General features: G+C 43.7%; 26 non-coding genes across 26 annotated transcripts; all 26 read right to left on the bottom strand.

Moving 5' to 3' along the window:
- Window positions 1-3,854: 3,854 nt before the first annotated feature.
- trnaf-gaa lies at window positions 3,855-3,927 on the bottom strand. The gene has a single exon. It is a non-coding gene; the product is annotated as a tRNA-Phe (tRNA).
- A 1,191-nt stretch (window positions 3,928-5,118) lies between these two features.
- Window positions 5,119-5,192, bottom strand: trnai-aau. The gene has a single exon. It is a non-coding gene; the product is annotated as a tRNA-Ile (tRNA).
- Window positions 5,193-6,206: 1,014 nt separating this feature from the next.
- Window positions 6,207-6,280, bottom strand: trnai-aau. Its single transcript has one exon. It is a non-coding gene; the product is annotated as a tRNA-Ile (tRNA).
- Window positions 6,281-7,294: 1,014 nt separating this feature from the next.
- trnai-aau lies at window positions 7,295-7,368 on the bottom strand. The gene has a single exon. It is a non-coding gene; the product is annotated as a tRNA-Ile (tRNA).
- A 3,141-nt stretch (window positions 7,369-10,509) lies between these two features.
- Window positions 10,510-10,583, bottom strand: trnai-aau. Its single transcript has one exon. It is a non-coding gene; the product is annotated as a tRNA-Ile (tRNA).
- Window positions 10,584-11,450: 867 nt separating this feature from the next.
- On the bottom strand, window positions 11,451-11,523 carry trnaf-gaa. The gene has a single exon. It is a non-coding gene; the product is annotated as a tRNA-Phe (tRNA).
- Window positions 11,524-11,605: 82 nt separating this feature from the next.
- On the bottom strand, window positions 11,606-11,679 carry trnai-aau. Its single transcript has one exon. It is a non-coding gene; the product is annotated as a tRNA-Ile (tRNA).
- A 446-nt stretch (window positions 11,680-12,125) lies between these two features.
- On the bottom strand, window positions 12,126-12,198 carry trnaf-gaa. Its single transcript has one exon. It is a non-coding gene; the product is annotated as a tRNA-Phe (tRNA).
- Window positions 12,199-12,280: 82 nt separating this feature from the next.
- On the bottom strand, window positions 12,281-12,354 carry trnai-aau. The gene has a single exon. It is a non-coding gene; the product is annotated as a tRNA-Ile (tRNA).
- A 601-nt stretch (window positions 12,355-12,955) lies between these two features.
- On the bottom strand, window positions 12,956-13,029 carry trnai-aau. Its single transcript has one exon. It is a non-coding gene; the product is annotated as a tRNA-Ile (tRNA).
- Window positions 13,030-13,909: 880 nt separating this feature from the next.
- On the bottom strand, window positions 13,910-13,982 carry trnaf-gaa. Its single transcript has one exon. It is a non-coding gene; the product is annotated as a tRNA-Phe (tRNA).
- An 82-nt stretch (window positions 13,983-14,064) lies between these two features.
- On the bottom strand, window positions 14,065-14,138 carry trnai-aau. The gene has a single exon. It is a non-coding gene; the product is annotated as a tRNA-Ile (tRNA).
- Window positions 14,139-14,583: 445 nt separating this feature from the next.
- trnaf-gaa lies at window positions 14,584-14,656 on the bottom strand. The gene has a single exon. It is a non-coding gene; the product is annotated as a tRNA-Phe (tRNA).
- An 82-nt stretch (window positions 14,657-14,738) lies between these two features.
- trnai-aau lies at window positions 14,739-14,812 on the bottom strand. Its single transcript has one exon. It is a non-coding gene; the product is annotated as a tRNA-Ile (tRNA).
- Window positions 14,813-15,413: 601 nt separating this feature from the next.
- On the bottom strand, window positions 15,414-15,487 carry trnai-aau. Its single transcript has one exon. It is a non-coding gene; the product is annotated as a tRNA-Ile (tRNA).
- Window positions 15,488-16,328: 841 nt separating this feature from the next.
- On the bottom strand, window positions 16,329-16,401 carry trnaf-gaa. The gene has a single exon. It is a non-coding gene; the product is annotated as a tRNA-Phe (tRNA).
- An 82-nt stretch (window positions 16,402-16,483) lies between these two features.
- trnai-aau lies at window positions 16,484-16,557 on the bottom strand. Its single transcript has one exon. It is a non-coding gene; the product is annotated as a tRNA-Ile (tRNA).
- A 446-nt stretch (window positions 16,558-17,003) lies between these two features.
- On the bottom strand, window positions 17,004-17,076 carry trnaf-gaa. Its single transcript has one exon. It is a non-coding gene; the product is annotated as a tRNA-Phe (tRNA).
- An 82-nt stretch (window positions 17,077-17,158) lies between these two features.
- Window positions 17,159-17,232, bottom strand: trnai-aau. Its single transcript has one exon. It is a non-coding gene; the product is annotated as a tRNA-Ile (tRNA).
- A 1,676-nt stretch (window positions 17,233-18,908) lies between these two features.
- On the bottom strand, window positions 18,909-18,981 carry trnaf-gaa. Its single transcript has one exon. It is a non-coding gene; the product is annotated as a tRNA-Phe (tRNA).
- An 82-nt stretch (window positions 18,982-19,063) lies between these two features.
- trnai-aau lies at window positions 19,064-19,137 on the bottom strand. Its single transcript has one exon. It is a non-coding gene; the product is annotated as a tRNA-Ile (tRNA).
- Window positions 19,138-19,583: 446 nt separating this feature from the next.
- On the bottom strand, window positions 19,584-19,655 carry trnaf-gaa. Its single transcript has one exon. It is a non-coding gene; the product is annotated as a tRNA-Phe (tRNA).
- A 75-nt stretch (window positions 19,656-19,730) lies between these two features.
- Window positions 19,731-19,804, bottom strand: trnai-aau. Its single transcript has one exon. It is a non-coding gene; the product is annotated as a tRNA-Ile (tRNA).
- Window positions 19,805-20,684: 880 nt separating this feature from the next.
- Window positions 20,685-20,757, bottom strand: trnaf-gaa. Its single transcript has one exon. It is a non-coding gene; the product is annotated as a tRNA-Phe (tRNA).
- An 82-nt stretch (window positions 20,758-20,839) lies between these two features.
- Window positions 20,840-20,913, bottom strand: trnai-aau. The gene has a single exon. It is a non-coding gene; the product is annotated as a tRNA-Ile (tRNA).
- An 880-nt stretch (window positions 20,914-21,793) lies between these two features.
- On the bottom strand, window positions 21,794-21,866 carry trnaf-gaa. Its single transcript has one exon. It is a non-coding gene; the product is annotated as a tRNA-Phe (tRNA).
- Between the last annotated feature and the right edge of the window lie 4 nt (window positions 21,867-21,870).

Genomic DNA, 21,870 nt, shown 5'->3' with positions numbered 1-21,870 from the left:
GCTCTGCATGGATTTTCAAATAGTTCTCAACATCATAGTCTGGATCAGCATCGGCCTTTTCAAGTTCACGTAACATCCTATTTCTAAGCATTTTTTCTTTCACCTTATCTACACGGTTACGATTTTTAAAGTACCTAATACTCCTGTTTTTTGCTTTAACTTTCACTTCCTCCCACCATAAACACACATTCTCCTATCTGAAATGACATTACTGCATGATCACTGTATGCTGTAAAGTTATATGACATCTTCTGAACCTGCTGTATCACATCTTCTTTTACTAAACATAAATCAATTCTGCATTGTTTTAGTTCATTTAACACCACCTGCCTTCTCGAAAACACTCTTCTATTTAAATGTTCAGCCCTCCATATATCTACAAGATTCTCATTTTTCATTAATTCCCATAAAGCATTTCTAGACGAATCATGTTTGAAACTATCACATCTCGAGACATCCATTCTAATACACTTCACGTTAAAATCTCCTACCAGTATACAATTTTCTGAACACAGTGATCTTAGGTTATTAAACATATCTCTCCTTTCCGATTCAATATTCGAAGCATAAACATTAATTAGACGAAAAATGACATTTTGCACTTCAAACTCAATAACAATAAGTCTGCCCTGATTATCTGTATATACCTGCTTGACATTTTGAACCACATCATTTTTTACCAAAATAGCTACTCCACATGTTTTTTCACTTCCGTGACTACAAAACATTAGCACAGACCATTTGCTCTTAATCTCCAACATTTTGGAGTCTGTCCAATTAGTCTCTTGAAAACACCACATGTCAGCTTTCACAGACACCAAAACCTGCTCCAATTTGTTCATATTTCTCAGACTGTTCCCATTTAGTGATGCAACTTTAATCATTGTTAATGTATGCAGAAATATAGTCAAAGACAAACATGTCATTTCAAAATAGACTTTTTCTTTTTACCAGATCCCATCACCTCCCAAGCTTTCGTCAATGATCTCTTATTTCTAGCAAACAGCTGAAAATCCTCACTCTCTATTTCTTCGTCCGACTCATGACTTGGACTTATGAGGGGAGCAACATTCAAGCCTTTTGTAAAATGCGCTTTAACCGTGCCGTCAACTCCAGTGGACCCAGCCCTCTCCTTGGTGTCATTTTCACACAGGCTTAAAGCTGGTTCAGGCACCTGAGAAGTACCTTGCACCATCTCTACCTGTGTGTCTAATTCACCAATCCTGTGCTGCTGCTCCACCTTGTCAGCAGCAGAGACCAAGACTGCGTCTCGAGTACTGCCAGAAGGAATTGCATACTCTCCAAGCACATCTATAGCTGTCTCTGGAATCACCTGCGACACACTTTCCATATCACTCTCTAATTCTCTCTCCATAGCCACACTCCCCTCATCTTCTTCAGTAATGAAATAAGAAATAAGACATCACTCCCCTTCTTACATTTATATCTGTCCTTAGGTCTGTCACACCTTCTACATATATCACCGATGTTCGAACATTCCCTGGCATAATGCCCTTGTTCACCACATTTATGACATATAAATTCTGGACATTCTTTAAGTATGTGTCCCGGTTGAATACATAGTCTACATACCTTAACTTGGTTATCGTGGATCACTCGGAAATATTCAAATCCTTCGACAGTATTGAACTTTGTTGAGTAAGGCAATGATTGCACGCTGTCCGTAAACTTCACCTTACAAAATCTCGTCCCGTCCACAATGTCCGTTACTGGCCACATCCTCCTCTTGATTGGTGTTGTCGCGTTCACTTTCCATCCTTGTAATTTCTCATATATTTCATCATCCGTAATATATGCTGGCAAGTTCAAAAAGGACACCACAGGTTCATCGTTCCCCAGTTCTTTCGCCATGACTTGACAGCTCTTTATTTTTAAACAATGACAAGAAACTGTCATGTAACAATGACAAGAAACTCTCATGTAACACTGATGTCACAATGTCAGATGAAAAAGAAAGACATTCATTACTTACTTTCAGAGAGCAGCGTATCACACACTCTAACCAACTGAGCTTACCGGCCGCTGGCTACAGAGCACAATTGTTGAGATGCACCGAGCCTCTGCAAGTGCTGGAGCACAAACTAACAAGTCCACCAACAGCATAGCCTGACAAGACTGGACACTCTTGGTTGCTCCTTGTGGCAATTCCAAACAGCTGGGGAATTTGATCAATTGGTATTGTGTTTGCTTAGCATGCTATAGTTAGTGGGATCGATTCCCGCAATCCCCAAAAACATTTTTTGTTGTGGATCCAAGAAAGCTCCAGTTCACACTTCGTGCAGCCTTGTCTTACGACAACCTACTGTCATGTAACAATGACAAGCAACTTTCCTGTAACACTGATGTCAAAATGTCAGATGAAAAAGCAAGACATTACTTACGTTCAGAGGAGCAGCGTAGCACACACCATTGAGGCCCACAAACAAAGCTGTGTATAGTTTCCTTGAAGCCAGAGCATAAAGAAAGAACAAATACAAATGCCAAAACCCCGGATCTAACCAGGGACCTTTAGATCTTCAGTCTAATGCTCTCCCAACTGAGCTATTTCGGCAATTCACCAAACTTAATTCTGTGGCACCCTTTACAATTCACAAGCATGTGACTCACAATTTTGACACTCAAAATGTACATCATAGTCAGTACAGGGATCGAACCCATGACCTTGGCGTTATTAGCAACACACTCTAACAAACTGAGCTAACCTGCCTCTAGCTATTGCGTGCAATTTTTGAGATACACCGAGCCTCTGGAAGTGCTGGAGCGCAAACTAACAAGTCCACCAACAGCATAGCCTGACAAGAATGGACACTCTTGGTTGCTCCTTGTGGCAATTCCAAACAGCTGGGGAATTTGATCAATTGGTATTGTGTTTGCTTAGCATGCTATAGGTAGTGGGATCGATGCCCGCATTCCACAAAAACAATTTTTATTGTGGATCCAAGAAAGCTCAAGTTCACACTTCATGCAGCCTTGTCTTACAACAACCTACAGTCATGTAACGATGACAAGCAACTTTCCTGTAACACTGATGTCAAAATGTCAGATGAAAAAGCAAGACATTACTTACGTTCAGAGGAGCAGCGTAGCACACACCATTGAGGCCCACAAACAAAGCTGTGTATAGTTTCCTTGAAGCCAGAGCATAAAGAAAGAACAAATACAAATGCCAAAACCCCGGATCTAACCAGGGACCTTTATATCTTCAGTCTAATGCTCTCCCAAATGAGCTATTTCAGCAATTCACCAAACTTAATTCTGTGGCACCCTTTACAATTCACAAGCATGTGACTCACAATTTTGACACTCAAAATGTACATCATAGTCAGTACAGGGATCGAACCCATGACCTTGGCGTTATTAGCACCACACTCTAACAAACTGAGCTAACCTGCCTCTAGCTATTGCGTGCAATTTTTGAGATACACCGAGCCTCTGGAAGTGCTGGAGCGCAAACTAACAAGTCCACCAACAGCATAGCCTGACAAGAATGGACACTCTTGGTTGCTCCTTGTGGCAATTCCAAACAGCTGGGGAATTTGATCAATTGGTATTGCGTTTGCTTAGCATGCTATAGGTAGTGGGATCGATGCCCGCATTCCACAAAAACAATTTTTATTGTTGATCCAAGAAAGCTCCAGTTCACACTTCATGCAGCCTTGCCTTACAACAACCTACAGTCATGTAACGATGACAAGCAACTTTCCTGTAACACTGATGTCAAAATGTCAGATGAAAAAGCAAGAAATAACTTACAGAGGAGCAGCGTAGCACACACCATTGAGGCCCACAAACAAAGCTGTGGATACTTTCCTTGAAGCCAGAACAATTACAAATGCCGAAACCAGGGATCGAACCAGGGACCTTTAGATCTTCAGTCTAACGCTCTCCCAACTGAGCTATTTCGGCATTTCACTAATTTCAATTCTGTGGCACCCTTGACAATTCACATGCATGTGACTCACAATTTTGACACTCAAAATGTACATCATAGCCAGTACGGGGATCGAACCCATGACCTTGGCGTTATTAGCACCACACACTAACCAACTGAGCTAACCAGCCATTTGCTATTTTGCTCAATTGTGGCAATGCACCGAGCCTCTGCAAGTGCTGGCACGTAAACAAACAAGTCCACCAACAGCATAGCCTGACGAGACTGGACCCTCTAGGTTGCTTCTTGCGGAAATTCCAAACGGCTGGGGAATTAGCTCAAATGCTTTGCATGCGTGAGGTAGTGGGATCGATGCCTGCATTCTCCAAAAGCAAATTCTTTCATGGATCCAAGAAAACTCCAGTTCACACTTCATGCAGCCTTGTCTTATGACAACCTACTGTCATGTAAACAATGACAAGAAACTGTCATGTAACAATGACAAGAAACTCTCATGTAACACTGATGTCACAATGTCAGATGAAAAAGAAAGACATTACTTACTTTCAGAGGAGCAGCGTATCACACACTCTAACCAACTGAGCTAACCGGCCGCTGGCTACAGAGCACAATTGTTGAGATGCACCGAGCCTCTGCAAGTGCTGGAGCACAAACTAACAAGTCCACCAACAGCATAGCCTGACAAGACTGGACACTCTTGGTTGCTCCTTGTGGCAGTTCCAAACAGCTCGGGAATTTGATCAATTGGTATTGTGTTTGCTTAGCATGCTATAGTTAGTGGGATCGATTCCCGCAATCCCCAAAAACATTTTTTGTTGTGGATCCAAGAAAGCTCCAGTTCACACTTCATGCAGCCTTGTCTTACGACAACCTACTGTCATGTAACAATGACAAGCAACTTTCCTGTAACACTGATGTCAAAATGTCAGATGAAAAAGCAAGAAATCACTTACTTTCAGAGGAGCAGCGTAGCACACACCATTGAGGCCCACAAACAAAGCTGTGGATAGTTTCCTTGAAGCCAGAGCATGAAGATAGAACAAATACAAATGCCGAAACCAGGGATCGAACCAGGGACCTTTAGATCTTCAGTGTAACGCTCTGCCAACTGAGCTATTTCGGCATTTCACTAATTTTAATTCTGTGGCACCCTTGACAATTCACATGCATGTGACTCACAATTTTGACACTCAAAATGTACATCATAGCCAGTACGGGGATCGAACCCATGACCTTGGCGTTATTAGCACCACACTCTAACCAACTGAGCTAACCGGCCATTTGCTATTTTGCTCAATTGTTGAAATGCACCAAGCCTCTGCAAGTGCTGGCACATAAACAAACAAGTCCACCAACAGCATAGCCTGACAAGACTGGACCCTCTAGGTTGCTTCTTGCGGAAATTCCAAACGGCTGGGGAATTAGCTCAAATGCTTTGCATGCATGAGGTAGTGGGATCAATGCCTGCATTCTCCAAAAGCAAATTCTTTCATGGATTCAAGAAAACTCCAGTTCACACTTCATGCAGCCTTGTCTTATGACAACCTACTGTCATGTAAACAATGACAAGAAACTGTCATGTAACAATGACAAGAAACTCTCATGTAACACTGATGTCACAATGTCAGATGAAAAAGAAAGACATTACTTACTTTCAGAGGAGCAGCGTATCACACACTCTAACCAACTGAGCTAACCGGCCGCTGGCTACAGAGCACAATTGTTGAGATGCACCGAGCCTCTGCAAGTGCTGGAGCACAAACTAACAAGTCCACCAACAGCATAGCCTGACAAGACTGGACACTCTTGGTTGCTCCTTGTGGCAATTCCAAACAGCTGGGGAATTTGATCAATTGGTATTGTGTTTGCTTAGCATGCGTGGGATCGATTCCCGCAATCCCCAAAAACATTTTTTTTTGTGGATCCAAGAAAGCCCCACTTCACACTTCATGCAGCCTTGTCTTACGACAACCTACTGTCATGTAACAATGACAAGCAACTTTCCTGTAACACTGATGTCAAAATGTCAGATGAAAAAGCAAGAAATTACTTACTTTCAGAGGAGCAGCGTAGCACACACCATTGAGGCCCACAAACAAAGCTGTGGATAGTTTCCTTGAAGCCAGAGCATGAAGAAAGAACAAATACAAATGCCGAAACAGAGACCTTTAGATCTTCAGTCTAACGCTCTCCCAACTGAGCTATTTCGGCAATTCACTAATTTAAATTCTGTGGCACCCTTGACAATTCACATGCATGTGACTCACAATTTTGACACTCAAAATGTACATCATAGCCAGTACGGGGATCGAACCCATGACCTTGGCGTTATTAGCACCACACTCTAACCAACTGAGCTAACCAGCCATTTGCTATTTTGCTCAATTGTGGCAATGCACCGAGCCTCTGCAAGTGCTGGCACGTAAACAAACAAGTCCACCAACAGCATAGCCTGACGAGACTGGACCCCCTAGGTTGCTTCTTGCGGAAATTCCAAACGGCTGGGGAATTAGCTCAAATGCTTTGCATGCGTGAGGTAGTGGGATCGATGCCTGCATTCTCCAAAAGCACATTCTTTCATGGATCCAAGAAAACTCCAGTTCACACTTCATGCAGCCTTGTCTTACGACAACCTACTGTCATGTAAACAATGACAAGAAACTGTCATGTAACAATGACAAGAAACTCTCATGTAACACTGATGTCACAATGTCAGATGAAAAAGAAAGACATTACTTACTTTCAGAGGAGCAGCGTATCACACACTCTAACCAACTGAGCTAACCGGCCGCTGGCTACAGAGCACAATTGTTGAGATGCACCGAGCCTCTGTAAGTGCTGGAGCACAAACTAACAAGTCCACCAACAGCATAGCCTGACAAGACTGGACACTCTTGGTTGCTCCTTGTGGCAATTCCAAACAGCTGGGGAATTTGATCAATTGGTATTGCGTTTGCTTAGCATGCGTGGGATCGATTCCCGCAATCCCCAAAAACATTTTTTTTTGTGGATCCAAGAAAGCCCCACTTCACACTTCATGCAGCCTTGTCTTACGACAACCTACTGTCATGTAACAATGACAAGCAACTTTCCTGTAACACTGATGTCAAAATGTCAGATGAAAAAGCAAGAAATTACTTACTTTCAGAGGAGCAGCGTAGCACACACCATTGAGGCCCACAAACAAAGCTGTGGATAGTTTCCTTGAAGCCAGAGCATGAAGAAAGAACAAATACAAATGCCGAAACAGGGACCTTTAGATCTTCAGTCTAACGCTCTCCCAACTGAGCTATTTCGGCAATTCACTAATTTTAATTCTGTGGCACCCTTGACAATTCACATGCATGTGACTCACAATTTTGACACTCAAAATGTACATCATAGCCAGTACGGGGATCGAACCCATGACCTTGGCGTTATTAGCACCACACTCTAACCAACTGAGCTAACCAGCCATTTGCTATTTTGCTCAATTGTGGCAATGCACCGAGCCTCTGCAAGTGCTGGCACGTAAACAAACAAGTCCACCAACAGCATAGCCTGACGAGACTGGACCCCCTAGGTTGCTTCTTGCGGAAATTCCAAACGGCTGGGGAATTAGCTCAAATGCTTTGCATGCGTGAGGTAGTGGGATCGATGCCTGCATTCTCCAAAAGCAAATTCTTTCATGGATCCAAGAAAACTCCAGTTCACACTTCATGCAGCCTTGTCTTATGACAACCTACTGTCATGTAAACAATGACAAGAAACTGTCATGTAACAATGACAAGAAACTCTCATGTAACACTGATGTTACAATGTCAGATGAAAAAGAAAGACATTACTTACTTTCAGAGGAGCAGCGTATCACACACTCTAACCAACTGAGCTAACCGGCCGCTGGCTACAGAGCACAATTGTTGAGATGCACCGAGCCTCTGCAAGTGCTGGAGCACAAACTAACAAGTCCACCAACAGCATAGCCTGACAAGACTGGACACTCTTGGTTGCTCCTTGTGGCAATTCCAAACAGCTGGGGAATTTGATCAATTGGTATTGTGTTTGCTTAGCATGCGTGGGATCGATTCCCGCAATCCCCAAAAACATTTTTTTTTGTGGATCCAAGAAAGCCCCACTTCACACTTCATGCAGCCTTGTCTTACGACAACCTACTGTCATGTAACAATGACAAGCAACTTTCCTGTAACACTGATGTCAAAATGTCAGATGAAAAAGCAAGAAATTACTTACTTTCAGAGGAGCAGCGTAGCACACACCATTGAGGCCCACAAACAAAGCTGTGGATAGTTTCCTTGAAGCCAGAGCATGAAGAATGAACAAATACAAATGCCGAAACAGAGACCTTTAGATCTTCAGTCTAACGCTCTCCCAACTGAGCTATTTTGGCAATTCACTAATTTTAATTCTGTGGCACCCTTGACAATTCACATGCATGTGACTCACAATTTTGACACTCAGAATGTACATCATAGCCAGTACGGGGATCGAACCCATGACCTTGGAATTACTAGCACCACACTCTAAACAACTGAGCTAACCAGCCATTTGCTATTTTGCTCAATTGTGGCAATGCACCGAGCCTCTGCAAGTGCTGGCACGTAAACAAACAAGTCCACCAACAGCATAGCCTGACGAGACTGGACCCCCTAGGTTGCTTCTTGCGGAAATTCCAAACGGCTGGGGAATTAGCTCAAATGCTTTGCATGCGTGAGGTAGTGGGATCGATGCCTGCATTCTCCAAAAGCAAATTCTTTCATGGATCCAAGAAAACTCCAGTTCACACTTCATGCAGCCTTGTCTTACGACAACCTACTGTCATGTAAACAATGACAAGAAACTCTCATGTAACACTGATGTCACAATGTCAGATGAAAAAGAAAGACATTACTTACTTTCAGAGGAGCAGCGTATCACACACTCTAACCAACTGAGCTAACCGGCCGCTGGCTACAGAGCACAATTGTTGAGATGCACCTAGCCTCTGTAAGTGCTGGAGCACAAACTAACAAGTCCACCAACAGCATAGCCTGACAAGACTGGACACTCTTGGTTGCTCCTTGTGGCAATTCCAAACAGCTGGGGAATTTGATCAATTGGTATTGTGTTTGCTTAGCATGCGTGGGATCGATTCCCGCAATCCCCCAAAACATTTTTTTTGTGGATCCAAGAAAGCCCCACTTCACACTTCATGCAGCCTTGTCTTACGACAACCTACTGTCATGTAACAATGACAAGCAACTTTCCTGTAACACTGATGTCAAAATGTCAGATGAAAAAGCAAGAAATTACTTACTTTCAGAGGAGCAGCGTAGCACACACCATTGAGGCCCACAAACAAAGCTGTGGATAGTTTCCTTGAAGCCAGAGCATGAAGAAAGAACAAATACAAATGCCGAAACAGAGACCTTTAGATCTTCAGTCTAACGCTCTCCCAACTGAGCTATTTTGGCAATTCACTAATTTTAATTCTGTGGCACCCTTGACAATTCACATGCATGTGACTCACAATTTTGACACTCAGAATGTACATCATAGCCAGTACGGGGATCGAACCCATGACCTTGGCATTACTAGCACCACACTCTAAACAACTGAGCTAACCAGCCATTTGCTATTTTGCTCAATTGTGGCAATGCACCGAGCCTCTGCAAGTGCTGGCACGTAAACAAACAAGTCCACCAACAGCATAGCCTGACGAGACTGGACCCCCTAGGTTGCTTCTTGCGGAAATTCCAAACGGCTGGGGAATTAGCTCAAATGCTTTGCATGCGTGAGGTAGTGGGATCGATGCCTGCATTCTCCAAAAGCAAATTCTTTCATGGATCCAAGAAAACTCCAGTTCACACTTCATGCAGCCTTGTCTTACGACAACCTACTGTCATGTAAACAATGACAAGAAACTCTCATGTAACACTGATGTCACAATGTCAGATGAAAAAGAAAGACATTACTTACTTTCAGAGGAGCAGCGTATCACACACTCTAACCAACTGAGCTAACCGGCCGCTGGCTACAGAGCACAATTGTTGAGATGCACCGAGCCTCTGTAAGTGCTGGAGCACAAACTAACAAGTCCACCAACAGCATAGCCTGACAAGACTGGACACTCTTGGTTGCTCCTTGTGGCAATTCCAAACAGCTGGGGAATTTGATCAATTGGTATTGTGTTTGCTTAGCATGCGTGGGATCGATTCCCGCAATCCCCAAAAACATTTTTTTTTGTGGATCCAAGAAAGCCCCACTTCACACTTCATGCAGCCTTGTCTTACGACAACCTACTGTCATGTAACAATGACAAGCAACTTTCCTGTAACACTGATGTCAAAATGTCAGATGAAAAAGCAAGAAATTACTTACTTTCAGAGGAGCAGCGTAGCACACACCATTGAGGCCCACAAACAAAGCTGTGGATAGTTTCCTTGAAGCCAGAGCATGAAGAAAGAACAAATACAAATGCCGAAACAGGGACCTTTAGATCTTCAGTCTAACGCTCCCCCAACTGAGCTATTTCGGCAATTCACTAATTTTAATTCTGTGGCACCCTTGACAATTCACATGCATGTGACTCACAATTTTGACACTCAAAATGTACATCATAGCCAGTACGGGGATCGAACCCATGACCTTGGCGTTATTAGCACCACACTCTAACCAACTGAGCTAACCAGCCATTTGCTATTTTGCTCAATTGTGGCAATGCACCGAGCCTCTGCAAGTGCTGGCACGTAAACAAACAAGTCCACCAACAGCATAGCCTGACGAGACTGGACCCCCTAGGTTGCTTCTTGCGGAAATTCCAAACGGCTGGGGAATTAGCTCAAATGCTTTGCATGCGTGAGGTAGTGGGATCGATGCCTGCATTCTCCAAAAGCAAATTCTTTCATGGATCCAAGAAAACTCCAGTTCACACTTCATGCAGCCTTGTCTTACGACAACCTACTGTCATGTAAACAATGACAAGAAACTGTCATGTAACAATGACAAGAAACTCTCATGTAACACTGATGTCACAATGTCAGATGAAAAAGAAAGACATTACTTACTTTCAGAGGAGCAGCGTATCACACACTCTAACCAACTGAGCTAACCGGCCGCTGGCTACAGAGCACAATTGTTGAGATGCACCGAGCCTCTGTAAGTGCTGGAGCACAAACTAACAAGTCCACCAACAGCATAGCCTGACAAGACTGGACACTCTTGGTTGCTCCTTGTGGCAATTCCAAACAGCTGGGGAATTTGATCAATTGGTATTGTGTTTGCTTAGCATGCTATAGTTAGTGGGATCGATTCCCGCAATCCCCAAAAACATTTTTTGTTGTGGATCCAAGAAAGCTCCAGTTCACACTTCATGCAGCCTTGTCTTACGACAACCTACTGTCATGTAACAATGACAAGCAACTTTCCTGTAACACTGATGTCAAAATGTCAGATGAAAAAGCAAGAAATGACTTACTTTCAGAGGAGCAGAGTAGCACACACCATTGAGGCCCACAAACAAAGCGGTGGATAGTTTCCTTGAAGCCAGAACAAATACAAATGCCGAAACCAGGGATCGAACCAGGGACCTTTAAATCTTCAGTCTAACGCTCTCCCAACTGAGCTATTTCGGCATTTCACTAATTTTAATTCTGTGGCACCCTTGACAATTCACATGCATGTGACTCACAATTTTGACACTCAAAATGTACATCATAGCCAGTACGGGGATCGAACCCATGACCTTGGCGTTATTAGCACCACACTCTAACCAACTGAGCTAACCGGCCATTTGCTATTTTGCTCAATTGTTGAAATGCACCGAGCCTCTGCAAGTGCTGGCACGTAAACAAACAAGTCCACCAACAGCATAGCCTGACAAGACTGGACCCTCTAGGTTGCTTCTTGCGGAAATTCCAAACGGCTGGGGAATTAGCTCAAATGCTTTGCATGCGTGAGGTAGTGGGATCGATGCCTGCATTCTCCAAAAGCAAATTCTTTCATGGATCCAAGAAAACTCCAGTTCACACTTCATGCAGCCTTGTCTTACGACAACCTACTGTCATGTAAACAATGACAAGAAACTTTCCTGTAACACTGATGTCAAAATGTCAGATGAAAAAGCAAGAAATTACTTACTTTCAGAGGAGCAGAGTAGCACACACCATTGAGGCCCACAAACAAAGCTGTGGATAGTTTCCTTGAAGCCAGAGCATGAAGAAAGAACAAATACAAATGCCGAAACCCGGGATCTAACCAGGGACCTTTAGATCTTCAGTCTAACGCTCTCCCAACTGAGCTATTTCGGCAATTCACTAATTTTAATTCTGTGGCACCCTTGACAATTCACATGCATGTGACTCACAATTTTGACACTCAAAATGTACATCATAGCCAGTACGGGGATCGAACCCATGACCTTGGAGTTATTAGCACCACACTCTAACCAACTGAGCTAACCGGCCATTTGCCATTTTGCTCAATTGTGGCAATGCACCGAGCCTCTGCAAGTGCTGGCAAGTAAACAAACAAGTCCACCAACAGCATAGCCTGACGAGACTGGACCCTCTAGGTTGCTTCTTGCGGAAATTCCAAACGTCTGGGGAATTAGCTCAAATGCTTTGCATGCGTGAGGTAGTGGGATCGATGCCTGCATTCTCCAAAAGCAAATTCTTTCATGGATCCAAGAAAACTCCAGTTCACACTTCATGCAGCCTTGTCTTACGACAACCTACTGTCATGTAAACAATGACAAGAAACTTTCCTGTAACACTGATGTCAAAATGTCAGATGAAAAAGCAAGAAATTACTTACTTTCAGAGGAGCAGAGTAGCACACACCATTGAGGCCCACAAACAAAGCTGTGGATAGTTTCCTTGAAGCCAGAGCATGAAGAAAGAACAAAAACAAATGCCGAAACCCGGGATCTAACCAGGGACCTTTAGATCTTCAGTCTAACGCTCTCCCAACTGAGTTATTTCGGCAATTCACTAATTTTAATTCTGTGGCACCCTTGACAATTCACATGCATGTGACTCACAATTTTGACACTCAAAATGTACATCATAGCCAGTACGGGGATCGAACCCATGACCTTGGCATTATTAGCACCACACTCTAACCAACTGAGCTAACCGGCCATTTGCTATTTTGCTCAATTGTTGAAATGCACCGAGCCTCTGCAAGTGCTGGCACGTAAACAAACAAGTCCACCAACAGCATAGCCTGACAAGACTGGACCCTCTAGGTTGCTTCTTGCGGAAATTCCAAACGGCTGGGGAATTAGCTCAAATGCTTTGCATGCGTGAGGTAGTGGGATCGATGCCTGCATTCTCCAAAAGCAAATTCTTTCATGGATCCAAGAAAACTCCAGTTCACACTTCATGCAGCCTTGTCTTACGACAACCTACTGTCATGTAAACAATGACAAGAAACTGTCATGTAACAATGACAAGAAACTCTCATGTAACACTGATGTCACAATGTCAGATGAAAAAGAAAGACATTACTTACTTTCAGAGGAGCAGCGTATCACACACTCTAACCAACTGAGCTAACCGGCCGCTGGCTACAGAGCACAATTGTTGAGATGCACCGAGCCTCTGTAAGTGCTGGAGCACAAACTAACAAGTCCACCAACAGCATAGCCTGACAAGACTGGACACTCTTTGTTGCTCCTTGTGGCAATTCCAAACAGCTGGGGAATTTGATCAATTGGTATTGTGTTTGCTTAGCATGCTATAGTTAGTGGGATCGATTCCCGCAATCCCCAAAAACAATTTTTGTTGTGGATCCAAGAAAGCTCCAGTTCACACTTCATGCAGCCTTGTCTTACGACAACCTACTGTCATGTAACAATGACAAGCAACTTTCCTGTAACACTGATGTCAAAATGTCAGATGAAAAAGCAAGAAATCACTTACTTTCAGAGGAGCAGCGTAGCACACACCATTGAGGCCCACAAACAAAGCTGTGGATAGTTTCCTTGAAGCCAGAGCATGAAGATAGAACAAATACAAATGCCGAAACCAGGGATCGAACCAGGGACCTTTAGATCTTCAGTCTAACGCTCTCCCAACTGAGCTATTTCGGCATTTCACTAATTTTAATTCTGTGGCACCCTTGACAATTCACATGCATGTGACTCACAATTTTGACACTCAAAATGTACATCATAGCCAGTACGGGGATCGAACCCATGACCTTGGCGTTATTAGCACCACACTCTAACCAACTGAGCTAACCGGCCATTTGCTATTTTGCTCAATTGTTGAAATGCACCGAGCCTCTGCAAGTGCTGGCACGTAAACAAACAAGTCCACCAACAGCATAGCCTGACAAGACTGGACCCTCTAGGTTGCTTCTTGCGGAAATTCCAAACGGCTGGGGAATTAGCTCAAATGCTTTGCATGCGTGAGGTAGTGGGATCGATGCCTGCATTCTCCAAAAGCAAATTCTTTCATGGATCCAAGAAAACTCCAGTTCACACTTCATGCAGCCTTGTCTTACGACAACCTACTGTCATGTAAACAATGACAAGAAACTTTCCTGTAACACTGATGTCAAAATGTCAGATGAAAAAGCAAGAAATTACTTACTTTCAGAGGAGCAGAGTAGCACACACCATTGAGGCCCACAAAAAAGCTGTGGATAGTTTCCTTGAAGCCAGAGCATGAAGAAAGAACAAATACAAATGCCGAAACCCGGGATCGAACCAGGGACCTTTAGATCTTCAGTCTAACGCTCTCCCAACTGAGCTATTTCGGCAATTCACTAATTTTAATTCTGTGGCACCCTTGACAATTCACATGCATGTGACTCACAATTTTGACACTCAAAATCTACATCATAGCCAGTACGGGAATCGAACCCATGACCTTGGCATTATTAGCACCACACTCTAACCAACTGAGCTAACCGGCCATTTGCTATTTTGCTCAATTGTTGAAATGCACCGAGCCTCTGCAAGTGCTGGCACGTAAACAAACAAGTCCACCAACAGCATAGCCTGACAAGACTGGACCCTCTAGGTTGCTTCTTGCGGAAATTCCAAACGGCTGGGGAATTAGCTCAAATGCTTTGCATGCGTGAGGTAGTGGGATCGATGCCTGCATTCTCCAAAAGCAAATTCTTTCATGGATCCAAGAAAACTCCAGTTCACACTTCATGCAGCCTTGTCTTACGACAACCTACTGTCATGTAAACAATGACAAGAAACTTTCCTGTAACACTGATGTCAAAATGTCAGATGAAAAAGCAAGAAATTACTTACTTTCAGAGGAGCAGAGTAGCACACACCATTGAGGCCCACAAACAAAGCTGTGGATAGTTTCCTTGAAGCCAGAGCATGAAGAAAGAACAAATACAAATGCCGAAACCCAGGATCTAACCAGGGACCTTTAGATCTTCAGTCTAACGCTCTCCCAACTGAGCTATTTCGGCAATTCACTAATTTTAATTCTGTGGCACCCTTGACAATTCACATGCATGTGACTCACAATTTTGACACTCAAAATGTACATCATAGCCAGTACGGGGATCGAACCCATGACCTTGGCGTTATTAGCACCACACTCTAACCAACTGAGCTAACCGGCCATTTGCCATTTTGCTCAATTGTGGCAATGCACCGAGCCTCTGCAAGTGCTGGCAAGTAAACAAACAAGTCCACCAACAGCATAGCCTGACGAGACTGGACCCTCTAGGTTGCTTCTTGCGGAAATTCCAAACGTCTGGGGAATTAGCTCAAATGCTTTGCATGCGTGAGGTAGTGGGATCGATGCCTGCATTCTCCAAAAGCAAATTCTTTCATGGATCCAAGAAAACTCCAGTTCACACTTCATGCAGCCTTGTCTTACGACAACCTACTGTCATGTAAACAATGACAAGAAACTTTCCTGTAACACTGATGTCAAAATGTCAGATGAAAAAGCAAGAAATGACTTACTTTCAGAGGAGCAGAGTAGCACACACCATTGAGGCCCACAAACAAAGCTGTGGATAGTTTCCTTGAAGCCAGAGCATGAAGATAGAACAAATACAAATGCCGAAACCAAACAAGTCCACCAACAGCATAGCCTGACAAGACTGGACCCTCTAGGTTGCTTCTTGCGGAAATTCCAAACGGCTGGGGAATTAGCTCAAATGCTTTGCATGCGTGAGGTAGTGGGATCGATGCCTGCATTCTCCAAAAGCAAATTCTTTAATGGATCCAAGAAAACTCCAGTTCACACTTCATGCAGCCTTGTCTTACGACAACCTACTGTCATGTAAACAATGACAAGAAACTTTCCTGTAACACTGATGTCAAAATGTCAGATGAAAAAGCAAGAAATGACTTACTTTCAGAGGAGCAGAGTAGCACACACCATTGAGGCCCACAAACAAAGCTGTGGATAGTTTCCTTGAAGCCAGAGCATGAAGATAGAACAAATACAAATGCCAAAACCAGGGATCGAACCAGGGACCTTTAGATCTTCAGTCTAACGCTCTCCCAACTGAGCTATTTCGGCATTTCACTAATTTTAATTCTGTGGCACCCTTGACAATTCACATGCATGTGACTCACAATTTTGACACTCAAAATGTACATCATAGCCAGTACGGGGATCGAACCCATGACCTTGGCGTTATTAGCACCACACTCTAACCAACTGAGCTAACCGGCCATTTGCTATTTTGCTCAATTGTTGAAATGCACCGAGCCTCTGCAAGTGCTGGCACGTAAACAAACAAGTCCACCAACAGCATAGCCTGACAAGACTGGACCCTCTAGGTTGCTTCTTGCGGAAATTCCAAACGGCTGGGGAATTAGCTCAAATGCTTTGCATGCGTGAGGTAGTGGGATCGATGCCTGCATTCTCCAAAAGCAAATTCTTTAATGGATCCAAGAAAACTCCAGTTCACACTTCATGCAGCCTTGTCTTACGACAACCTACTGTCATGTAAACAATGACAAGAAACTTTCCTGTAACACTGATGTCAAAATGTCAGATGAAAAAGCAAGAAATTACTTACTTTCAGAGGAGCAGAGTAGCACACACCATTGAGGCTCACAAACAAAGCTGTGGATAGTTTCCTTGAAGCCAGAGCATGAAGAAAGAACAAATACAAATGCCGAAACCCGGGATCTAACCAGGGACCTTTAGATCTTCAGTCTAACGCTCTCCCAACTGAGCTATTTCGGCAATTCACTAATTTTAATTCTGTGGCACCCTTGACAATTCACATGCATGTGACTCACAATTTTGACACTCAAAAGGTACATCATAGCCAGTACGGGGATCGAACCCATGACCTTGGCGTTATTAGCACCACACTCTAACCAACTGAGCTAACCAGCCATTTGCCATTTTGCTCAATTGTGGCAATGCACCGAGCCTCTGCAAGTGCTGGCACGTAAACAAACAAGTCCACCAACAGCATAGCCTGACGAGACTGGACCCTCTAGGTTGCTTCTTGCGGAAATTCCAAACGTCTGGGGAATTAGCTCAAATGCTTTGCATGCGTGAGGTAGTGGGATCGATGCCTGCATTCTCCAAAAGCAAATTCTTTCATGGATCCAAGAAAACTCCAGTTCACACTTCATGCAGCCTTGTCTTACGACAACCTACTGTCATGTAAACAATGACAAGAAACTGTCATGTAACAATGACAAGAAACTCTCATGTAACACTGATGTCACAATGTCAGATGAAAAAGAAAGACATTACTTACTTTCAGAGGAGCAGCGTATCACACACTCTAACCAACTGAGCTAACCGGCCGCTGGCTACAGAGCACAATTGTTGAGATGCACCGAGCCTCTGTAAGTGCTGGAGCACAAACTAACAAGTCCACCAACAGCATAGCCTGACAAGACTGGACACTCTTGGTTGCTCCTTGTGGCAATTCCAAACAGCTGGGGAATTTGATCAATTGGTATTGTGTTTGCTTAGCATGCTATAGTTAGTGGGATCGATTCCCGCAATCCCCAAAAACAATTTTTGTTGTGGATCCAAGAAAGCTCCAGTTCACACTTCATGCAGCCTTGTCTTACGACAACCTACTGTCATGTAACAATGACAAGCAACTTTCCTGTAACACTGATGTCAAAATGTCAGATGAAAAAGCAAGAAATCACTTACTTTCAGAGGAGCAGCGTAGCACACACCATTGAGGCCCACAAACAAAGCTGTGGATAGTTTCCTTGAAGCCAGAGCATGAAGATAGAACAAATACAAATGCCGAAAACAGGGATCGAACCAGGGACCTTTAGATCTTCAGTCTAACGGCTGGGGAATTAGCTCAAATGCTTTGCATGCATGAGGTAGTGGGATCGATGCCTGCATTCTCCAAAAGCAAATTCTTTCATGGATTCAAGAAAACTCCAGTTCACACTTCATGCAGCCTTGTCTTATGACAACTTACTGTCATGTAAACAATGACAAGAAACTGTAATGTAACAATGACAAGAAACTCTCATGTAACACTGATGTCACAATGTCAGATGAAAAAGAAAGACATTACTTACTTTCAGAGGAGCAGCGTATCACACACTCTAACCAACTGAGCTAACCGGCCGCTGGCTACAGAGCACAATTGTTGAGATGCACCGAGCCTCTGCAAGTGCTGGAGCACAAACTAACAAGTCCACCAACAGCATAGCCTGACAAGACTGGACACTCTTGGTTGCTCCTTGTGGCAATTCCAAACAGCTGGGGAATTTGATCAATTGGTATTGTGTTTGCTTAGCATGCTATAGTTAGTGGGATCGATTCCCGCAATCCCCAAAAACAATTTTTGTTGTGAATCCAAGAAAGCTCCAGTTCACACTTCATGCAGCCTTGTCTTACGACAACCTACTGTCGTGTAACAATGACAAGCAACTTTCCTGTAACACTGATGTCAAAATGTCAGATGAAAAAGCAAGAAATCACTTACTTTCAGAGGAGCAGCGTAGCACACACCATTGAGGCCCACAAACAAAGCTATGGATAGTTTCCTTGAAGCCAGAGCATGAAGATAGAACAAATACAAATGCCGAAACCAGGGATCGAACCAGGAACCTTTAGATCTTCAGTCTAACGCTCTCCCAACTGAGCTATTTCGGCAATCCAATAATTTTAATTCTGTGGCACCCTTGACAATTAACATGCATGTGACTCACAATTTTGACACTCAAAATGTACATCATAGCCAGTACGGGGATCGAACCCATGACCTTGGCGTTATTAGCACCACACTCTAACCAACTGAGCTAACCGGCCATTTGCTATTTTGCTCAATTGTTGAAATGCACCGAGCCTCTGCAAGTGCTGGCACGTAAACAAACAAGTCCACCAACAGCATAGCCTGACAAGACTGGACCTTCTAGGTTGCTTCTTGCGGAAATTCCAAACGGCTGGGGAATTAGCTCAAATGCTTTGCATGCGTGAGGTAGTGGGATCGATGCCTGCATTCTCCAAAAGCAAATTCTTTCATGGATCCAAGAAAACTCCAGTTCACACTTCATGCAGCCTTGTCGTACGACAACCTACTGTCATGTAAACAATGACAAGAAACTTTCCTGTAACACTGATGTCAAAATGTCAGATGAAAAAGCAAGAAATTACTTACTTTCAGAGGAGCAGAGTAGCACACACCATTGAGGCCCACAAACAAAGCTGTGGATAGTTTCCTTGAAGCCAGAGCATGAAGAAAGAACAAATACAAATGCCGAAACCCGGGATCGAACCAGGGACCTTAAATCTTCAGTCTAACGCTCTCCCAACTGAGCTATTTCGGCAATTCACTAATTTTAATTCTGTGGCACCCTTGACATGCATGTGACTCACAATTTTGACACTCAAAATGTACATCATAGCCAGTACGGGGATCGAACCCATGACCTTGGCGTTATTAGCACCACACTCTAACCAACTGAGCTAACCAGCCATTTGCTATTTTGCTCAATTGTGGCAATGCACCGAGCCTCTGCAAGTGCTGGCACGTAAACAAACAAGTCCACCAACAGCATAGCCTGACGAGACTGGACCCTCTAGGTTGCTTCTTGCGGAAATTCCAAACGGCTGGGGAATTAGCTCAAATGCTTTGCATGCGTGAGGTAGTGGGATCGATGCCTGCATTCTCCAAAAGCAAATTCTTTCATGGATCCAAGAAAACTCCAGTTCACACTTCATGCAGCCTTGTCTTATGACAACCTACTGTCATGTAAACAATGACAAGAAACTGTCATGTAACAATGACAAGAAACTCTCATGTAACACTGATGTCACAATGTCAGATGAAAAAGAAAGACATTACTTACTTTCAGAGGAGCAGCGTATCACACACTCTAACCAACTGAGCTAACCGGCCGCTGGCTACAGAGCACAATTGTTGAGATGCACCGAGCCTCTGCAAGTGCTGGAGCACAAACTAACAAGTCCACCAACAGCATAGCCTGACAAGACTGGACACTCTTGGTTGCTCCTTGTGGCAGTTCCAAACAGCTGGGGAATTTGATCAATTGGTATTGTGTTTGCTTAGCATGCTATAGTTAGTGGGATCGATTCCCGCAATCCCCAAAAACATTTTTTGTTGTGGATCCAAGAAAGCTCCAGTTCACACTTCATGCAGCCTTGTCTTACGACAACCTACTGTCATGTAACAATGACAAGCAACTTTCCTGTAACACTGATGTCAAAATGTCAGATGAAAAAGCAAGAAATCACTTACTTTCAGAGGAGCAGCGTAGCACACACCATTGAGGCCCACAAACAAAGCTGTGGATAGTTTCCTTGAAGCCAGAGCATGAAGATAGAACAAATACAAATGCCGAAACCAGGGATCGAACCAGGGACCTTTAGATCTTCAGTCTAACGCTCTCCCAACTGAGCTATTTCGGCATTTCACTAATTTTAATTCTGTGGCACCCTTGACAATTCACATGCATGTGACTCACAATTTTGACACTCAAAATGTACATCATAGCCAGTACGGGGATCGAACCCATGACCTTGGCGTTATTAGCACCACACTCTAACCAACTGAGCTAACCAGCCATTTGCCATTTTGCTCAATTGTGGCAATGCACCGAGCCTCTGCAAGTGCTGGCACGTAAACAAACAAGTCCACCAACAGCATAGCCTGACGAGACTGGACCCTCTAGGTTGCTTCTTGCGGAAATTCCAAACGTCTGGGGAATTAGCTCAAATGCTTTGCATGCGTGAGGTAGTGGGATCGATGCCTGTATTCTCCAAAAGCAAATTCTTTCATGGATCCAAGAAAACTCCAGTTCACACTTCATGCAGCCTTGTCTTACGACAACCTACTGTCATGTAAACAATGACAAGAAACTGTCATGTAACAATGACAAGAAACTCTCATGTAACACTGATGTCACAATGTCAGATGAAAAAGAAAGACATTACTTACTTTCAGAGGAGCAGCGTATCACACACTCTAACCAACTGAGCTAACCGGCCGCTGGCTACAGAGCACAATTGTTGAGATGCACCGAGCCTCTGCAAGTGCTGGAGCACAAACTAACAAGTCCACCAACAGCATAGCCTGACAAGACTGGACACTCTTGGTTGCTCCTTGTGGCAGTTCCAAACAGCTGGGGAATTTGATCAATTGGTATTGTGTTTGCTTAGCATGCTATAGTTAGTGGGATCGATTCCCGCAATCCCCCCAAAAATTTTTTGTTGTGGATCCAAGAAAGCTCCTGTTCACACTTCATGCAGCCTTGTCTTACGACAACCTACTGTCATGTAACAATGACAAGCAACTTTCCTGTAACACTGATGTCAAAATGTCAGATGAAAAAGCAAGAAATCACTTACTTTCAGAGGAGCAGCGTAGCACACACCATTGAGGCCCACAAACAAAGCTGTGGATAGTTTCCTTGAAGCCAGAGCATGAAGATAGAACGAATACAAATGCCGAAACCAGGGATCGAACCAGGAACCTTTAGATCTTCAGTCTAACGCTCTCCCAACTGAGCTATTTCGGCAATC

This window comes from Oncorhynchus mykiss, unplaced genomic scaffold (assembly GCF_013265735.2).
Source record: "Oncorhynchus mykiss isolate Arlee unplaced genomic scaffold, USDA_OmykA_1.1 un_scaffold_234, whole genome shotgun sequence".
In the NCBI taxonomy this organism is placed as follows: domain Eukaryota; kingdom Metazoa; phylum Chordata; class Actinopteri; order Salmoniformes; family Salmonidae; genus Oncorhynchus; species Oncorhynchus mykiss.
Note: the sequence above shows the minus strand (reverse complement) of the source record. Positions and strands in the feature narration are given on the sequence as shown.